We start from the raw sequence: 21,132 nt of genomic DNA, 5'->3' as shown, positions 1-21,132 counted from the left end.
CTTAAACACACAGCCCTAAGCTACTGCAGTGTGTTTGGTTATGTACAGCCCTGTCAAAACAAAAAGCAAAACAAAAAAAATTCTGCTGCTTCTAAGAAATTCCATACTCATTTCTAAGCTAAAGTCGTATCAGAATTTGATCCTCTCTGATCTCTAGCTAAGACCATGCAGGGAGGTAGCTGCATGAGAGACCTCACATGTTTCTTTAAGTAACAAAGAGACAATATTCTTTGAATGAGCATTCAACCCACTGCTGGTGAAATCTATGCACTTGGAGTTGCAAAACTCCTGCTAAAACTCAAGTGTTGTCATAAGATACTATCCACAAATTTCCAGGGGACAGACCAGACTGGGGTTGCTAACTCCAGTGGAAAGGTACCTGAATTTACTTTCTGTTAATTAAAATCTGTTTAGCTGAAGTTTTCATCACAATTTTAACTAGTTAGGATACATTCTTTCTTTCTTAGCCCAAACATTTTCCTTAAATTCTCCTTGAATTTTATCACATGTATGTGGTGGCTGTTGTGAAAGTTAATTTTACATACATGGATAAAGAATGTGGAAGAGTTTATTTTAAAAAACTTTTTAAATCTTTTAAAAAACAAAAGCCAGGTTGTTAGTACAGTAACTTCTTAGGTCATATATATATGATATATATTTTTTCATGTTCATAGCTACACGATGCTATAACTCACGTCATATTAAGAAAAAATAACTGTAAACAGCTTCACATCACCTTCTCATATTTTCTGCATTATGATTTTTTGTAGAAAGTCAAGAAAGATGAGAAAATACTACCTCACACTTCACTTTGGCTAGGGATCATGTTCAGCCATAATTTGCACTACTTTGCATTTTATTCCTGGGATTACTTCTTGGGTTTTTTTCTTTCATTGTTCAACAGAACTATTAAATTTACGATGATTTTTATTCCTAGGTGGATTGAGAGTCTAAAAGCAGTAAAGCTAAAAAGTTATACAAGATGAATATCTAAAGGTAAGGCTGGTTCATACAGAGACAACAGATGACTTCATATAGGGAAGATAAAATAAAGAATCAGATAAGGAAAATATGAGGTAAAGGGAATTTAACAGGAATTTATGACATTATTTTTAATTACTTTTTTCACTGGGCATGGCTGTTAAAATTTTAAAATGCATCTTTAATAGTCTGTACATAGCTGCTGTACTGGGTCAGCAGAAAAGCTATCCTACTCAATGTATTCTGGTAGCAACTAGAGATAGTAAATGTTAGGTGGTAGACAAATGTGATAGTTTAATAGAGGCAATGCTGCCACAGTTCCATGTCTTCTAACCCTGGTAGCTCTTGCCCACTCGGCATTTCTTTCTACAAAAGCTCTTCCATGAGAATCTCTATTTTTTAAAAATAATGATAGAATGATGTTTTTATTAGATGTCCAAAAATTCCAGTTATCTGGAAATACTTAACACTGAGGAAAATTGAACCAGTGATCACAGAAAACAAACCATAATATACCAAACAAATTCCTCCCAAATGCTTTGTATCTCCAGAATGTATAACCGCCAATTATTAGAATTCATGTGACCAAAAATGGAATGAGGGGGAGTAGATAATTTTTCAGCAATTTATATTCAACAGAATTCCATAAAGTGGAGAAAAAAAAAAAGCGAAAGCCCAAAATGTTTGTAGTGTCATGATTACAAATTGAATTATCGAGTCTATAAGTTCTGTTTTGCTCACAGGTGTAATTTAATGAGCGCTCTGAGTCTCCAGCCATTTCAGAGTCATTCTTGCTTTAGGTTTTAGCATCTATAGATCCATATCAATTTTAAAAGAAACGTTCTAGGGAAAAATGTGAGTGGTATGTCTTGTGTTCACCTTGTGTTTATAAGACACATTCACAATCCAAATCCTCCATCAAATACTTTCTTATTCCCTCTGTGTACCATGCACAACCTAGGGACAGAGGCATGCTTGTTGCCTTCAAACTGCACTAAAGACTTTTTGACATCTTCTCTATCTGTGGGACCAGTTATCAGAAAAAATAATTTACTTAATCACCAAACTATTTATAAATAATTCCTCTAGGGTTGAAAGTCCTGCAAGAAACTCATGCTTTCTCATCCCCATTTAGAAGATATAATTTCCAGTTGCTATCATATATTGAATCTAAACATCACAATGTCCATTCTTATGGCTATCACATGAGCATATCACATTTCTTACAGGAAACAGGATTAAGAAATTCTTGTATCAAGGTAACTACATTTTACCTCATGGAACATGGAAATCCATATAAACCTCAGAAAGGTTCACATGGATATTTAAATGCCTGAGCAGCAGAACAGCAAAAATCACAGCCTTCATTTTCACTGACCTATGTCTGAATGAATCTGAACATTACAAATGGAGCACAGAGCTTTAGCATATGCTTTTAGCATAATCTTTACATTCCTCCATACTTGGCACGGCAAGAAAGCAGAGATTGAATATGATCCATACGCTTGGGTACTATTGAAGTCAATCTATTCACACACAGTCTTAGAACTAACGCTCAAGTGTTCCTGAATCAGATCCCCTGAGAAAACCTCCAGTCTGTCTTCAATGTTCTTCCAGCTTTCAGAATTAAAAGAAATTATGACCTTCTACTCATATTGTTATGTTGTGGATCAGGTAACAGAAGAAGGAATAAAAAAGGCTCACTAATCATGTTGAGCCAGACGAGAAAGTATCTGACATAAATAAAAAGATGAAATGTTTTATTAATTCTGTGACATAAAGTAGCATAAATGAGGAGCTAAGTACTCCTCAACCACAGCCTGGCCTAACCAGCTGGAAGCAGCAGTAACAAGTTCAATGCTTTACATCACAAGTGACTGAGCTCAGAAGAAACACTTTGAAAATGCTTTCAAATACATTTTTTCACTGAGACAAGACATCTGTCCAAGTGAATTGGGCTAGAGGATAAGCAATCTCATCTCCTCAATGCATTCATTCTCTTGTAAAAATTAGTAAGCATCCCCTTACATTAAGCACTGCAATTGTCCAATAGAACAGCATTTATCATAGCTTCAGTAAAAACCTCAACAGTCTACACTGAAAAGTTAAACTCCAAAATGATTAGACAACTTTTGGCTCAAAATCCGCCAGATGCAAGTGCAAGACAATTTTGTGATAATTAAAGGTTGGCCTTTATAATGACTATGACATGGTTACAAAATGTGGTTTACTTTGAATTCGGGTTCTGAAAGAATATGTATTATTTTTAGCTTAGTGAAATACTTAAGTATCTCTAAAGAATAAGAATTCACTATCTCAGAGACTCCTAGAGTTATAAGTCATTAGCAGAAGATGAAGTATGGAAACAATTGTGTATTGAAGGCATAGTATATTCAAATAAGCATAGAAAGTAAAGTATATTCAAATAAGCAGCATTATTAAAAAAAAAAAAAGTAAAAACAAAAAACTGACATCTCATTACATCTGAGCAGATGAGGCAAACACAGTGAGTCAATTTTTGCAACCTTTTAAGTTTACATTAAGTTCTGTCACTCCAGACAACACAAATGTATCCTACGATCAAGTGCCTAGATGCTGCATATGAAATAGAGATAGGATTTACAATTCTCAAACAATGCTGTCATAGATAATGCTCAATAACATTCCAAGATTTTACAAAACATTGCCACATCTAGGGTGGATCTCAGTTTCCAAAACATTCCAGAAGTGACAGATGCAGTTAATCAGAACCTGGCTGTTAAATATGTCCTGCTGATTTCTTTGGGTTTAAAATATTCACTGATAAAAGCAAGCATGTTATCTTTTCCAAAAGGTACAAGAAGTAAGGATGAAGATACAAAATTCCTATGATGTTCAGTCAGAAGAAAATACTAGAGGTTTCAATTATGCATTTGTTGAAGGAGACAAATCTGCTTTTGGTTCATAATTATTATATAAGCCATATTTTTCTTGGACTGGTTTGAAAGCCTACTCTTAGTGCTGCGACTTTACTATGTTTATTACTTGCTTCAGTTTCCTAGGAAGCCAAAGGGGAAAACAACAACTATCAAAGAGAACCAGGTTACAGATCTTTTCCGACTTTAATGATGCTATGATTCTAACTAATTTTATTTCCCAAAACTATTGGTAAGACTGAGAAATTACTTTGAGACTTAAAGAGCGTAGTGAGAAATACCTCTCTCTAACTGATAAAGAAAAACCCTTTGATCTCCAGACCTACCCAAATTGAGAGTGTGAGTTGTAGAAAACTGGCTAAAGATCAGTCCAAACAAAGTGGAAGAGAGACTAATAGCTGGAAAATATCTACATTTAAATAACAATTAGAAGCTACTGAAATTTGTGAAACGTACCCAACAGCTATGTTGTTGGAATGATGTCTCACCAATCTTGTATCTACTAGCAAGTTTCTTCTTTTCTTATTGCACAGATTGGTTGAAGGATCTTTTAATATCTGTAGCTGGCAACCGTTTAGTCTACAGTTCTCATTTTTTGAGTCTTTCATATGGAGCATTAGCCTTGCACTGCTTGGTTTCTTTAACAACATATGACTGGCTTTAGCGACCTGGTGGCTCTGCCTCTAAAAGTGAAGGGCTTTCAATTGCAGAACTATCTACTCCAGGCAGTTTTCCATAATCTGTTCTCCATAATCTTTAAATGCAACCCAGAAAACAGAAACATTTTCGGGTTGAATTGTTGATGCTTAGTAAATAGAATGTCTTTTTCTTGTTTTTAGACATGAGGTAACATGTTAATTATTGAAAATTAATTAAAATATCCTTATCTTTCCCTGATTATAGTTGTAATAGAAAATATAATCATTTGAAAACTGCTGTTTTAGGATAAATACCTTGTAAAACATATATGAAACTAAATGTCACTAATAAAAGATTGGAATTTTCCTAACAAATACATACCAGTCTCCAGGCCAAGTTCTGAAATTCTTACTCATGTATTCACAAGAGATACAATGCACTCCTTCTGCTTTTGCATTTCCAAATGAAAAAAAAAAAAAAAAAGGAATCAATTTCAACACATTATAACCATGGATGCATTGAAAAAGATTTTCAGAAAGAAAGAAAATAAAGAGATTTGCTTAGCTGGGAGCAACTGCCAAGAGAGGCATGGGAAACCTCAGAACATATCACATTCAAATGCACCTTCAAAGCAGCTAATTGAAATTTCATTAACTGGCCAAGATTTTCACGTTCTTTGCCTCAATTCAAAGTACAGATTGTAGTACGCAACTTCTGTCAGAGATTTTAACAGAGAATGTCAATAATTTCTGTTTCAAGCAGAGAAGTTCTTCGCATTAAAAAAGCTTTCATTCATAAGATTTTTTCAGACCATGATCTATGGAAAGCTGTTTTGAACAATAAGTTTGTGTCAGAGGGACACAAACAGGGCATCATTTCAGCTCCACTTAAGAGCATAAAGATGTAATGTCTTACATCATGTTTTTGTCATGGAGGAAAGCTCTTCTTAATGATAAAGAGTCCTTGACACCAGAGACTTTTAAGCATCTGTACTTATATGGGATTTGTGAAACCCATATAACACCCATTAAATTCAAAGCTTTTTGTAGCTCACTATTGTAAAAAAAAAAAGAATGTGTCAAAATTAATTAATTTTAGATAAATCATCTTCTAGACTAGATATTGCCTTTGTTTTACCTTTCAAATTAAAAAACAATTCCAGCAGCTGAATGTTAATTTTATAACTTTGATTTTGTTTCTGAGTAGTACACCATATTACTTGACTGAAAGTTGTTGTCTGGTTTAAAGGATGTACTGTGCAATACTACCTTAGAATGAACCACAAGATGATTGTGAAGTGTGCACATTCTTTGATAAAGATATCACAATGTGCCATGGCCAAATGCATTTCAAGACTCATTCACTTGTCTTTGTATTACGTGACATTTTTCAGTGTCATCAACAGATCAAAAAGAAAAGCTGCTGATTCTTGTAATCTGTATGAAAGTTGTGAAACTTGGGCTTTTCAGTTGACGAAAGTATCACAGATTGTACTTGTCTACTCTGCTACACTGGATTTTATGAAAAATCTAGCTTAAAATATGACCCTTTGAGAAGCCCTACGCAATTTAGACATTTTGTGTCACAAATACAATGAACTGAGATCACAACATCAACATATCTCTAGTACACTAAGGTTTCTAGTGCTAACGTTCCTCTGACACATAAAGTAGGAACACTAAATTCTGAAAAAAATTAATGCGTTACTTCTCTGCCAGTTTTTTTCCCCCTGCTTCTGGGAATAATTACGGAACCATGCAGACCGTCGTTAGAATCAAATCCTAATGAACAACAACGTCACAACATCCAACACAGTGTTCCTATGCTCACATTATTCGTTTAATCACCCTAATTATACTCACAAAGTGTCTTCTTTAACATCTGCTAGGTATGCATTTGAAAAGAACTATTATTTTTAAATCCGTTTTCATTTCACAAGGTGACAGTACCATCGCAAAACAGACTGGCAACAAAACAATATTTTTTTTTTTTTCCAAATAATGCTCAGGTTAATGTTCAGACTTCCATTTTGTAATCAAGAACATTTGTTGGAAACTAATTTACTGGGAAGCTAAAAGATCCATTCTCATCAGGAAGCAAAAGCACATGCCTTGCTAATGTACCTAATAAAACTAGGATGTATTTTCTCATCTTACTGTAGTATACCTGCAATTAATGCTTTCACAAAGTACTTACAAGCTTATCCAAATAAATTAATTGAATCAAAATTGAATTCCCTAGGAAATTAAAAAAAAATGGAAGGTCATTTTAAAGCCAACTATAAATTGTAAACGCAAAAAGAGAAGAAAGAAAAGTTCCTCACACTTCTAAATGATTATGTAACAACGATTGCTTTGAGAAATGAGCAAAAAGAAATAGAAAAAGACGCCACCTGTATTTCTGCTTAGCTACCAGTCTTCACCTGTGCAACTAATCAATTGTGCAACATAGGATTTGATAGCACAATTCACTTCATTTCCAGCTTAAATTGGATCCTAATTTACTATGATCCTAGCCCTGACTACCATAAGAAAGGAAGAAAGAAAGAGTACTAATCAATCTCAAAATGTCAGTCGCATAATTTCCCTATGAAAATACAGCAATACACACAAGAGAAAAAAAAAAAAAGTAAAAAGAAAAAGAGCCTGCCTCTGTTTTTTCCTACGAATCTTGTTTTGTATTCACATCTACCAGGTAAATTTTGCAGAAAGAAAAGGGGACACAAATTTTTTCATCTGAGCTTTTCTTTATTTTCTTCTTTGAAATTTGCAATAAGATTGATACTGTAATGAATTGAAGTATTCTTAAAGTACATCCAATTTTGAGAAAATTCCTTGGGCAAGAAAAGCAGATCATTCTGAAACAAGGGCAATGAAACTATGGAAGAATGGAAGAGAATGAGAGCAGAGGCTTCATAATTTGGCAGTTCCTACCTTTTCAGAACAGGTACTATTTTTCAGAGAACAATTTTATTTTCAAAAGCTTCAGAAGGAGAAGTAGGAATAAAGGCATATATAAATATGCCTAAGGCAGGGTGAGTTGTTATCTGGATGACCAACTCCAATACTTAAAATCTGTCACTAAATCAGTGCTTCCTAAATACTTGTAGTATAACTTGGCAAAACACGCAGAAGCCTGTTGAACAGCATCAAATAAAATACTACATAAAATAATATATAGCAATAATTAGGAATACTCACAGGAAATACTGGGTCTAAAACTTTCACCGTCTGTTTCTAATTAATAGGCTGGAATGCCCTTTGCCACTGTTGATGGAGACACTATCACTTTTAACTCATGAGGGTAAGCTATGATATTAAAGGCAAACAGAACGCAATATTTCTGAAACAAGATACATCTACAATAAATGAAACATTTGGTGGCTTATTTGTACAACTCCAGAATCAGGATCTAGGCATTGGTAGAAGTCCTTCAGTCAGATACAACAGATTAATTCCATCACAGTACTCACAGCTGAAATGGGAATTATATAGAATATGATTGAGAACTCCATCTCCATAGTCTAACAGGAAATTAGTTGCACTAAGCACCTATTTTAAGAAGCATAATATAAAATCATCATCATTTGAATTATTGACTGGAACTGGTTTGACTCCTCATAGAACATACTGTTCTTTCTTTCTCAATTTGTTTTGACATGAAAACATGATCATCTCCAAAAATAAGGGAAACGTTTGCTGCCAAGGAATGCTAAAGTAATTTTGGGGTCTGGGGGAAGGAGTGAATTGTGATAAATACTCATAAAAGGATTTGCACTTCAAAACGATAGTTTTAACATCCTAACATCTAAGGTGAATAAATGAACTTGCTTTTCCCTAGTTTCCTACAATTAAGATTTTAGTAAAAGGTTCCAATGGGTTGAATTTAGATGCACATGCAATACAAAGTCTCAGAATCCTGAAGTTTTAAAAATTCTGTCTGCCAAGCCTCCTGAAATTTGAGATGAAATTGTGAACAGCTAAATGTGGCAGCTCTTCCTGTATTAAGCACTGACATGAAAATCCATGGAATGTATCTTCTGCCAGCAAAGGTTCTCATGCTGTAACAATTGTTCATCATTATGGTGTTTTTCTGCCACTGATTTTGGCATATTTTTTTAAATTAATCTTTGGACTCCTGGTAGATAGTTTAACACATAACTCATTTAAAAAATGACTCTCCATTAATAAAACAATATTTAGATTCAAACTGTTTTAAATGTCAGCAAATTAAGCACAAAAACCTCTGGATAACAAATAAATACAGTGGAGGTGACAATAGAAATTGTCTTGAATTCTACAATTTCAGAGTTAGAATCTCAAATAAAGGAAAACAGAACGGGATTATAAAACCCTAGTTGTGATTCAGATTTAATTAGGCTCAATTTTGTCTAAAGTTGAGCTGAATGGATAACAAGTTTTGACAAAATAATGCCCAAACTAATTTTTTTTTTCCTTTTAAGTAATTTTGATAAACTTCAAGCATCTCCAACCCTTGCTGAAAATACCAGGAGGAAAGGACATAATTATGAAATTTTCTAACAGGCTTAAATCATTATGAATCGGTATTGTAGGCAGTTGTAAGAAAGCTATTCTCTCAGGTACAATGCCTCTTTGTTTGGATTCATAGATACTTCCTAAAGGAAATTCCTACTTGTGTTACATTTAAACATACTTTAAATTACAGATCTGTGAAAAACTCACAATTTAATGTTTATACTGCATGAAGACTGTTCTATAGAATTCATGTTTTACTAATACTGTTCACTGAAATATCTTCAGAACATATTTCTGTCTCTTTCTTTCTACATAATGTGAAGTCTTAGATGCCAGTATTATCCCATAAAAACTGATGCATTTATCAAAAATGTCAGGATGTGCCAGGTCCTTGTCAGTTATTATCCTTTCTCAGCCTTGCTTGCCTTAATGAAAGAATGCATGTTCTACCTTTCATGCAATCTGCCCTGATGCTGCTTATTCAACAGAACCCCAAAACTCTGGAAACCTAGAAGAAGCTGCAAGTAAGAACTGCAGTCAACCTATTATCTCTTTCTTAAAATTTTGTAAGTCAGACTATCCTGATTTCAGCATCTCAATTCACAGGGAAAATCAATAGAAAATGTTGCTGTTCAGATAGTTTTAATTAGTGGCAAACTGGCATTTGGACAGCGAAGACAAGAGGTAACATGAACTTTTAATGCACTTCAGCAAAAACAATCACTTCTAGAATGGAAAACCACCTCAATAATCTGATTCTATGTGACTTAACCTACTATTTTTAATACTACAATATACCAACCCTGATATTAGCTAAAGAACTAAACACACTGTTTATGCCATCCTGCTTTTGCACTACATTATAATGGTTCAATAAATTTAAATTTGTTCCCAAATTTTCCGAAGAAGCAAAACCAAATGGTCCTAACAACTTCTCTAAGCTGATTTCAATCAAAACTGACAGAAGGCAAAGATGCTGCATTTCTACAAGTTTCAGAGAGGTAGGTTAATGGATAAAGATCTTATTAATGTATTATTACTTTGCACTGAAATCAAGGAATTCACACATATGTCACAAATTAATAGTCTGCCACTCATGTAACATATTTCATCATCAGAGTTTACAAAGTTGACAAGGGAACGTTAAATACCTGATTGCTTTAATACATACAGTAAATATTGAATCTGAATTTACCAGAATACGGGATTATATCGAAAGTATCTGAAACACACAAGACAAAGGCCACTGAAACATTATCCTCTTGTCTCAACAGGATTTTCCAAATTGTCCTCAATGTGGAATACAAATTATAATTCCATAAGCGGACTGGATCCAAAGCAGCTTCAAAAGCTGAGCTTTTGATTCAATAAAAAGGGCAACAGACCAACCAAAAAATCATGAAAAAGAAGACCATAATGTCAATAGAAAATACTATTCCCTTCCCCTGCAAAATTTTGAGGTAATATCTCCCAGACTTGAAGAACTAGCTGTGGATTGATAGCATTGTGTGGGAAGAAAAGTTTCAAGGATCTACCCATAGACAAAACTTCACATATTTCTAGAGAAAACTTGATTGATTCTAGAACAACACCTTAATTTACAAAGCAAGCTCAAAATGCTGCTGAATACTATGGTTCTGCATGAATGAGAATAACATGCACAATCCCTAACTAGTATAGCATTTAAAATCCAAAGCTTAATTAGATCTTAGATGTCAGGAAGAAACAGGGAGCTCTGATTTTTAAGATGAAATAAAACACCAGTTCTGTTTATCTCCCTACTGATGACCTAACCCATACATAAGGGATACATTCAGTATGAAAGTCTTCAGAGCCACAGCACAGGGGTGCGGAAGTGCTTCTGCTGTTCTCTAGCTGCTCAGACATCCTAACTGATATCACAAGACACAATCAGATTCAGCTGCTCTGCTCTGGCAGGTATGTCTGAGCTGATGGAGAATATTTCTGTTGTAGAACTATTCACACTGGAATTTAACAGTGAAATTGCCTTTAATGATAATCATGTAAGTCTTATTGAAACTGCCAAAAGATGGATGGAATTCACAAACCACTGGGAGGTCTCCTTGTTTATAATCTCCTGGAAAACTGCATGCTGTCTGTATCCACCTCTAACTATCCTGTGTGACATGAATTCCTGTGGAACAGCGTATATCGCTACCAACTAGTACTGCTTAATATACCATGGCACTACATATGTAGGTTTAACACTTCTGTGCATCCTGTAACATCTTGAGGTTGTGCATGTGCTTTTAAGGGTGAATTAATGCTCTGCTGACTTTGGCAATGATCAGAATTTGAGGCAGATTTCATAGCTACCACACCTCTAGTGATGGAACTGAAGAATTACAACAAAAACAAAAATAAAATAAAAAATTACACACCTGCATCATTCCCATTCCATTTACCACAAGTAGATCAGAGAAATTGAGATGTATTCTGTGTGCAGAAACAAACAACCCAAAAGGTTCTACATCCGTTTGAAGAGAAAAATAGGTGATGCTCTGTGTCTGTTTCTGGATTTAGTATAAGACACTGCAGCAAAATTCGAAAAAAAAATACAAATGCCCACTTCAGATCAGACTTCCTTTCCATTTAACCTATGTACAACACTAATCTGACTGAACTGATTGAGAGCATGCAACACTATCATTGAAACAATGAAAATAATTTTCAAACTATATTTCCCATCTTCAGGAAGAAAAGCCAGTGAGAATAAGGAGAAAAGAAGGCTTTGGACACTCCTCAGTGTAACACTATTTGTGCTCACATAACTTACGAAAATTTATTCACGTAGAAATCTTGAGTTCCTAAATGTCTGTCAACACAATAATGGTCTTAGAACATATTTTGCAGTCTGCCAATAAAATGGTTTAATAGCCCAGAAGGACTGTGCACTGTTCTGTGACATGGTGGAAAATAGGTAATGTTTAATATTCCTAATTTTTATAAGCCCTGTTACACTGAGGGTAATAAAAGCATAACACAATATACTTTATAGGAACTGGAGGAGCTACTGACTCGAAGGTGTGGGGGGGGGGAGGGGAAAGAAATTAAGTAAAAGAGACTAGTCATGTTCAGTTTCAAAACAGTAATAAATTGAATCTGACAAAACAGCATAGAAGAGAATGACTTAGGTGGACATTTTCCTGTCAAATGTACCGCTCTCTTAGTCTTGCATTACTCCACCACTGGAAAGCATTCCCAAGAACATTTAACCTGGATTTGAGCCAGCTTCTCTAATGTGTTTGCAGGGGAGTCAGGAATTATACCTAAATAGCCTAAATTTTATTCAGTTTCATACATTTTCTTTTGTTCAGTGATGTTTGAGGGACCTCTTTCACTACATCAGTGAATATAGCGAACACACTCTGACCGCAGCAGCGAAGATGGACTTCCAGAGCTCAATGGCCTTCCAACGTCTCTTTGAACCCAAACCAATGGAGAGGAGAGGATTAAAATTTTTAACTACAACTGTAAAACAGTGTAGACTAGCTTTAACTTTGTTTGCATTTCTACAGTGTTCTGTCTTTTTCATCTCCGTATATTTAATACATCATTTTTCTTGTGATCTGATCTAGAATTTTTTTGTTTTCCCCAGAACAAGACTTAAGTTTTAGGAATAAAACCTGGTGTGCACATTGCTTTTCAAAGATTTAATCATCCTACATGGTGATATCATGACTTTTGGACTGTAGACACCATAAGTTTATAGTAATATATTTAACAGAAAAAGCATCTTTTACTCTGCCCATTTTTTGATGATAGTTTAAGATGGGGGCTCTGGAAATAAGATAAAAGCAGATAAGAGTAAACATGAAAATAATTCCTCTAAAGTGACACACCAAATAAGCAACTGCATGGTCACAGTCAGTGATTTTCTCACTACATTTTCTCTGTGCAAGCTTGCTACTATTGAAAATGTAAAGTGACATGATATTCTCTGATTATAGTTGGAACAAGCAGAACTATTCATTTTAAGAAGAGGAGACACTTTTAAAACTATGAAACATAAAATCCCTTTTTTTATATACTCTGCGTTTCATATTACAAATAAATAGTATGCTGTTCTGCAACCTCATACAGTTGCAACAGGTTTACATAGTTACACTGCACTTTGATTCTTAGTAAATACCCAGTGATCTAATTGTTGGCTGATACTAGTGTTTGATGAAAAGTGATTTTGTATTTCAATAGAATTTTCTTATATTTATATTATTAATGAGGTAACACTGCTAGCGTAGCTAACATCTATTTCACATTTATAACAAAATTTCCAACACTCATTTCCAGTTTATTTAAATTTGGGCAGGGGGAGAAACAGCAAAGTGACCTATCACTGGATGCCATTTACAAACGCCTCTATTTTAAGTTGGCTGCATAATCTGTGCACAAAAAAGCTGTTCCATTTGTGTGAGTGAAGTTGAACATTTAGAAAAACAGCCTTGGGAAGCAGGGCTTACACGTTTTGTTTCTCCTACTCCTTTTTCCCCTTATCTGCTAATTGGCTTGTTAAACAAATTTGCAATAGCTACTTATGGTCTGTTTTTTGGATATGTTTTCTACCAGAATTGTGAGGGATTGTGCTCGAAATCTTGGAAATTTCTTATTCTTGAACACTCAAAATCTGATCCACTCGTCATCTCAGGTCTCCAAAAATGCAGAGGTATACATCTAGCCACATTCGTGTGACAGTATGTAAGTAATGCCAATGAGACCTGTCTCACAACTATGACAGAATATTTCTAAGATACAAACACTTGAAGAATTAGAAATTATTTTGTAGTAATATGACTGAGATAAATGTAAGTAATAATTATAAATATGTATATGTTCTTTTTGCTTCTGTTTATCTAGTTATTGTTTACATGAAATCCTGTTATGGAATGCAGTGAAGGTTGCCTAGAATTTTACATCCAGTTTAACTGAAAATGACATCCTTAAATACCAAATGACTGTAGTTTGAAGAAATATTTTGTGGCAGGAAGAAAAATTATGTCTTTATTTTGCCTTCTTATTATGTGATAGCATTCTATTCTGCATCTATTAATAATTAAACTCCTAGGGAGGAAGGATGAAAAAGCAGCATCAATTCACATTTGTCATATTCCTCTTTCTCCATGTTCAACACATCCATGGGTAGACTAAATACTAAGATGTAGAAAGTTTAGATCCATATCCATTCATCCAGCTTAAAAAACAACCTAACAGCAACAACACAACTCTGAAGCTACATGAGAAAAAATGAAAAACTGTATGTTTGATTTTCTTTATCTAAAATTCTTTCTCATTCACATATTCTTTGCTGATTTATATTTCATAATAACCCTTGCGTTAGGAAATTGCAAAGTTCTGGCTTTCTGAACAAGCCCAGTCATTTTCATTTCCTTTTGTATTTCTCTGCAAACTCCCTTTATTCTTTTTTCTTTGCTAGAAATTTCTTTAGAATGAATTTGACACTGACAACTTGTTAAAATCCCGAACAAGAAAAGTTATATAATGTGATTTAATCTTAATACTGAAGAAAGAAAAAGCCACCATACCTACAAATTCTAAATATTTTCAAAAGTTTCCAGTAAAGCCAGTTGTTTGTTGGCTAAGGGAAGTCCTTACAAGTTTCTTATGGATTTTTGAATACAAACTATACAGAATTTTGATGGATTTGGTTTGAGGAAAAAAAAAAAAAAACACCTTTATGAATTGTACAAAAATGTTTCAGAATTTGAGTAAGTTTATATATTCAAAATACATTTTTATAAAGACTATTAAAAAGTTTGTGCCCTCATTTCCCTTTACTGTTATCATCTTTGAAAAAAAAAATATATATACTGATCAACCTGGAATCCACACCAGAATTTCTTATGCATCATTAAAAGTTTAAATGATATAATACACTTCAAACCTGTGCAGAAAGCTCCCTTTTCCACTTTGGCAAGCACATCTATAATTAAACTCTGTGCAATCTAATTCAACCTCTTGGATTCAGAGGCAGATGCATCAGAGAATGAAATATACATCACAGCTGACAGAAGTGCACACCAAAGATAATAGGATTGTTTTAATTGTTCATAATGATTCCTCATAAACCTCCCAATATTACCACCAAATTACGTTTTGCAGTAAAGCAACAATCTATTTCCATCTGAAAGAAAAACTGCTGTGTTCAGTTCAAAACTAGGACTACATACTTAGTTTTTTGCCATTTCACAAGAAGAATTCCTAAGCTTTTCAGTCTAGCTGATGAGTTTTGGTGTATTTAAAGTTTTTGTTAATTTAAAATTATTATTTCCAAAAGTCTTCATAATTCTTCGATTAACAGATAATTATGCATTTTTCCACAGAATATGTATTAGAATAAATGTCTCTTTAATTTTCTTTAATTTTGGACCTGAACATGCAACCTTGAGTTTAGTTCAATTCATCTGAGGATTTTTTTTTAACAGTTACTTAAATCATTGTTCTCACTACTCTCTGCACTTAGTCCAAATTTCTCTCCTGACAGCACCATTACAACTTGAATCTCCGCTGAAATGTGTGGTTTGTTTATACCATGTTTTTTTCCCTTTTTGTTATTTTTTAATTTTCACATCTCTGCAAATCTTCCAGTATTTACCAGAGTTCTGTGGAGCAAACACAAGCCTAGAAACAAAATGCTTTTCTTTGATAGCTTTCAGAGCTCATTCTTAGTTACCAACTTGTCTAATGAGTCACATTTGGATATGGCCCAAACTTGCCAAAGGAGTCTCATACACCCAAGTTCCTGCTTGCATCATTCCTGCTACTCAGGCAAATATTTATAGGAATACCAAAAGATATGGTAGATTACCAGAAAACATGGTGAACTCAGCTCATTTGAAGCTCAGCTGATCTCAAGCAAACAGCCATCAATATGAACGCATGAAAAGTGCAATTATGGGAACTGGAAGATTCTGAACCCGCCTGCTGGCCCCTCTAGCAACATCACATTACGTCTCCACCTGTACATGTGCATTCTGGATTTGCTGTTGGTGAGGGATGCTTTAGAAGACTGCAGAATCTGTTTTAAAGCATTATCCACAGCAATACACACATATTTAAAAGGTTTTCTCACACAGCATAGTTGTGTTATAAGTTGTCTCAAGTGTGTTCCAGATTTTTTCTTTCAAAGGATTAGTTTTTATCAAGCTCATTCGTTTTTATCTCAGTATTCTTATGTTTGAGAAAAATACCAATTTCTGCTAGCATTTAAAGAAAAAAGAACAATGAAAAACTACAGTAAGAAATAACAAGCAAACTGGGGAATATCATGCTGTCACAGCATAACTCTTACTCACGGTGCTCTGTTGTTAGATAGACAGCTCTTAAATGAGGTTAAAATAAACTGTCAGCAGTCCTTCCATCACTGAAATAGGAATAATATTGTTAAGCAATCATAGCGTCATTTTCTGTTACATTCTCTCTCTACTCAACACAGACAGATCTTTTTCAGTTCATACTACCACTTGCAGTATTCCTTTGAAGCTTTAGTTAGAACCTGATTCACTCAAATTGCTAACAAATATTTACCATTGAAATATGCCTGAACACAGTTCAGTTTCAGTGATGAAAAGAACACATTCCTGTGTATGCAGGCCTTCACTTACAATTATCCTTCATTATAGTTAGAAATATTGCAACCACACAAATGAAGCATTACATAATTTTCTGTTTGTTTCTTTATTTGCTTAATCCATTTTCTACCAAAATATAAGGGTGCAGGTAGGAATAAGTTCTTTACAGAGAGAGTAGTGAGGTGCTGGAACAGGCTGCCCAGAGAGGTTGTGGATGCCCCGTCCCTGGAGGTGTTCAAGACCAGATTGGATGGGGCCCTGGGCAGCCTGGTCTGGTATTAAATGGGGAGGTTGGTGGCCCTGCATGTGGCAGGGGGTTGGAGATTCATGATCCTTGAGGTCCCTTCCAACCCAGGCCATTCTGTGATACCACTATAGATATAGCTTGAGATGTTCAAGCGATTTACATTCTCACTACCTTCTCCTGCCCCTTGCTATGAAATTAATTTGACAAAAGATTTTCCATCAGTGTTTGCTATAGATTTACTATTGGAGCCTCCCCCCACCAGTTTCTCGCACTGTGGCACTTGTAGCATACCCAAAAACATCAGAGCTTCAGCAACTCTGAAGACACTGACAACATACAAAGATCAGATTTATTGCCCAGACACAGACCAAGCAACAGTTAGTGCATGAACAATAACTCCCTCCTGCTTCTCTTTCCAGTAATTCCATTTATGTATGAAGTTATGCAGGCCTGCTTCCAAGAGGAATTTGAAAAAGAAATTCAAACTTCAGAATTTCATCTTTGAATTGTCATGTCAGGGAATACCAACAAGAACTGTGCCCACTAACAGAGAACATTTCATCACATTAAGACAGGGTTGAGGGATAAGAAATGAACCATCCTTTGTCTTTGCTCTTGCCACACACATCACATCCAGGTGTTAATCTTGATAGATACAATTGGACCAATTGGTCTATCCTCATGTAAGTGCATGATACATTCTCAAGCTGAGATCTGGGGCTTTTTAATAGCTGGAGCTCACAGAGAGATCAGTCTTCCTCTGTTCACCCACATGCTGTGTGTGCAAGACATAACTTTTGAGAACTGTAAATATTTTCAGCTGGATCGACCATTTGAGCAGACATTTTTACCAATAAAAGAAAAAACAAATTTTGTTGCCTATCAGGGGCTAATTAAGCAGTTAAAAAACAGTAGGATGTGGTTTACTGGCAAATTCTGTCATTGCTCTGCAGCACTGGCAACACATCTTATCACAGGCAGATGTCTCCTATGGAATTTGCTCTCTTGCTTTTTGCCAAATCCCAGTTTTATTGACCTTCAGAACACAACATAAATCAGCACACATTGTTTTGTTTTCATCTGCAGCTATTTGGGAGGTTTTGTATTTCATCCTAAATCATCTGCAGCAGAGCTCTGTGATGCTTATTGATGTTCTTGCTGTATCATTTCTAACCTATTTTAAGTATTTCTCAGAAGCAGCTGTGAAAGCAATGTCTGGTATAAAAGCAATGAAGCAAATAATAAATCTGATTTCTGCTACCAAGGTAGCACCAAGGCCTTGAAACAAGATAAGAAGATATCCTTTGAATGTGAAATCATATATTGCACTTCTTGCTTTATGTAAAATTGTTTAATTACAAAACAGGAAAAATTTAACAACCAGAGGACACACGCTACTGGACTATTCAAGCAAAAAGTATAATGTCTCTTACAAGGCATTTCCAACATGAAATATCTTATCTTAAAGGCAGCATTGCGTTTCCTTTGTTTAGCTCTTATGGTGAGCAGTCCTGAACTACATTTCAGGAAATATCTTAATCTGGTCATTCATCATATGAGCAGAGGAAAGCTAAATCACTCAAATGTTCACTTTGCAAAACTGAGAAACACAGAGGAACATTACACTTTGTTCTCAACGCAGAATTCAGAGTAAAGAGATTCAATTTTTTTGAAAGAAAGAGCTCAAATTAATCTTACTTTGTAAGACTGCCCTGAATAGTGCACTGCAAGAAAGACAAAAGATATCAAGGGCCTGGAGCATGTCCAAACAAGGGCAACCAATGTGTGAAGGGTCTGGAGCACAAGCCTTATGAGGAGCAGCTGGGGAACAGCAATTGTTCAATTGTTTAGTCTGGAGAAGAGGAGGCTCAAGGGAGAGCTTATTGCTTTTACAGCTCCCTGAAAGGAGGTTGTAGTTGCTTCTCTCAGGTAACAGCAATAAGATGAGAGAGTATGACCTTAAGTTGTGCAGGGGAGGCTCAGATTGGATATTCAGAAAAATTTCTTCTCAAAACAAGTGGAGAGGTATTGGAACAGCCTGCCAGGGAGATTTTCAAGAACAGGGTAGATGTGGTGCTTAGGGACATAGTTTAGTGGGCATGGTGGTGATGGGTTGATGGACTAGATAATCTTACCTGTCATTTCTGCCTTGATTCCATGATTCATGATTCTCTGGATGTTCCTGCTTGAGCAGGGGTGGGACCACATGGACCCAGAAACCCATGGCAGCCTCAGCCATTCTGTGAAATATACGTGCTTCCGTAATCATGTGAGGAGGAATACCACAGCGGCCTGCCTCCCTCAAAGAATGCTGAGTTTGCTTTGTTCTGTCTCAGATAAAGCAGGGCAATATAATGTTGTCACACAAACTGCAGAAACTTACACCATTCTGATGCTTCCAAATTTCAGCTTAAAACTGAAGCAAATTTCAATTGTGCAGTATTTGCCAACTGACCTCTTAAAGGATCTATTCATAGAATTCAGTAACAAAATTGGCAACTATCATGAAAACATTTAAAAAAAACAAACAAAGTTACATGTATATATGTGTGTGTGTGTAAAACAGATACAGATTGTACTATATTATTTTATGGTAGAAGAAATATAAACTTGTGCAACAGCATTTCCTAATAAGATCCTTATTTCCAGACAAAAAAGGCGGCCAACCTATTCCCAGAGGGAACAAATTAGGAATACGGGGCAGCATCTGAGAGTAATAGAACAGAAAAAGGATCTGGAATTTCATGGGAGGTCTATGTAGAGAATTACAGAACATCCCTGGAATGGGAGATTGCAGTTGTAGAACAGTTTCCTTTCTTTTTTTCCCCTAAACCAAAGAACTACAACTAGAAACCTATAGTGAGGGATAAACAAGATTACTCAAGCTAGAACTGAGGAAAACTGAGAAAAAGAATGAGAGAAAGGAAGCAGCCAAGTGCTGTTAATGAAGAAAGAAGTGCCATGTAGAGACTGGTGCTGCAAAGAGCCTGCTGTACTACCCTGATATCTCACCTAAATATGAAGAATGTTTGTTTTATACCAACCATCTGTAGTAACAAGAAAAAATAATATTAAAAACAACAACAACACCACCGTTATTTGAACCTGAGGAGTATAGCAAGAGAGGTCAATTTCAGTCTCCCACATGAGTCCTGAGCAAATTGTTTTCTGGGCATGCTGCTAGTTTTGCCATGAAATATTTTCAAGAATTTTATTGTTGTACGTATGAAGCAACAAAAACATCCTGAAAATTATTTACTTTTCCAGGAAATAGAACTCCTGGTTTGTAGACAGCAGTACATATGCCTTATGAGCTGAAAATGACAATACAGATCCAAGGACAGAGCTCACAACAGCAAGTTTTTGCATATAAATGCAGAACAGGATGCCTGAGATAGGCAGGAATGTCTGTCTAAATAGAGTCTCTAATTATTAAAGTTTCAAAATAAAAATGTAAGCCATACTGATTATACCTGTACATTTTTGTATGAATTTTTTTAATTTTTTATTTCTAACTGCTAAAAACCAAACTTGTATACAAAATTTCAGCTATTTATGGAAATTAGTTGGTTTATGTAGTGTAAATTAAAAGCAAATTATGATGCTTTTAAACTGAAAACCTGATCAGATGTTTTACATCCAAAGCTGATATGTGCTCTTTACAGTATTTTTGATTTTACAGACTGAAAACTTCAAACTCCTTATTGCCTAAAGGGAGGAATGTTTTCAAAGATGTGTAAGCCATTTGAAGGTTTGCAGTCTATAAAATTCCGATGACAAAAGTGGTACGTGCCTGAGTGTAAAGAAGCATGTCTCCTTCCCTGCAACTTAGCCCCTGATATAGACAAGCCAGACTCAGCACGTGTACATCAGCACTATGCTGCATTTGACCTAATATATCCTGCCAGCACAGACAAGCAGCCTTGGTCCACAGCACCCCAGGATGGTGGATGTTTGCTCAGCAGCAAGCACAGGCAGAGAAAACAAACTATCTGTGTACATCTGTGTCAGCACATACAGTCAGCACTTCTGAAGATCCTCGCTGTCTTAGATCACTCCCACATATCTTTCAAAATGCACTCCTATGAGTTAAATGGCTCTCCAGGTTCCTATATGCCTGTTGTCAGCCCTGAAGCTATTCCGTAGGGATGAACCTACTGGACCTAACATCAGTAGGGAGGAGGCCGGTGGCAACTGCAGGTGGCCTATACCCAGCATTAGATCCATCTAGCATATTCCAAGGCCTG

Source organism: Centrocercus urophasianus, unplaced genomic scaffold (genome assembly GCF_019232065.1).
Source record: "Centrocercus urophasianus isolate 14NV4802_14NV808 unplaced genomic scaffold, USGS_Curo_1.0 seq_14, whole genome shotgun sequence".
Taxonomy (NCBI): domain Eukaryota; kingdom Metazoa; phylum Chordata; class Aves; order Galliformes; family Phasianidae; genus Centrocercus; species Centrocercus urophasianus.
This window is presented reverse-complemented; position numbering follows the sequence as displayed.